The sequence below is a fragment of the Seriola lalandi genome, unplaced genomic scaffold, assembly GCF_002814215.2.
Source record: "Seriola lalandi dorsalis isolate HSWRI2012SDOR001 ecotype SW California unplaced genomic scaffold, Sedor1 jcf7180002054951, whole genome shotgun sequence".
NCBI lineage: Eukaryota > Metazoa > Chordata > Actinopteri > Carangiformes > Carangidae > Seriola > Seriola lalandi.
This window is the reverse complement of record NW_019525502.1, coordinates 947,134-947,973: the sequence shown is the minus strand read 5'-3', so window position 1 is coordinate 947,973 and position 840 is coordinate 947,134. Positions and strand designations below refer to the sequence as shown.

The following is an 840-nucleotide window of genomic DNA, read 5'->3' as shown; positions in this document are numbered from 1 at the left end:
GAAAACGCAACGCTGACACATGTGAATAGGGGAAATGATGTCATTGACAGGAGACCAAATGACACAGACCCTTTGTTAGAGCCATTTGTATTTGTGTGTGTGTTTGAGTAATGCACTGGTTGCCACAGTAGGTGGCGTATTGAATGGCAACACATGAAATGTACAAGTAGAAGAGGAGGCAATTACTCCTCAGGTGTGTTGCTTACCGGGGAGAAGCACACAGTTTTTGACCGTCGCCGTTCAGAGCCCAATGTCTAAGCCTTTTAGATGTGTATAAGAGACAGGTCCACTTCACTCTGTGCTTTCTGACAACATCTAGTGACTGATGTTTGACTTGGTTCAGCTTTAAACTCTTTTCTTCCCAGAATGGTGTTTCCTGTAGAGCTCTTTCCACTTCCAGTCTTTCCTATCAGCACGATCCTGAGACGCTCTGGACTCTGAGTCTCATCGTCACCTGTGAAATGAGAAGACATTAAGTTTTCTTTGTTCAAGTATAAACGTGAATGAATGGTTTATGACAGATTTTTTTTTTTTAATTATTGATTATTATTCATATTTTAAAAGAATGTATTGTACTTACAACTGCCTTTGGTTTTTGTTTTCAGATCCATAAGCTCAGAGTTCAGAGACTGAAGTTGTATGATCTTTTCTATTTGAGCATGAGCAAATGTTTCTGTTGTGTAGCAGCATGGTGTGTCCTTATTGTGTCTCATCTTGTCCACAGCCTCCAACACCTCAGAGATCTGCTGTTTGTCCTTGACGTTGAGAACAACAGATCTTCCTCCACAGCTCTGAAGCAGCTCCTGGATGTCTCTGCTCTTTCTTATAAAGTCAACAACA

The 840-nt window shown here is 41.1% G+C and overlaps 1 protein-coding gene across 1 annotated transcript in view; it reads right to left on the bottom strand.

Annotated features, from left to right (window-relative positions):
* LOC147817491 (uncharacterized) overlaps nt 1-840 on the bottom strand; it is a 75,376-nt gene that overhangs the window by 12,096 nt on the left and 62,440 nt on the right.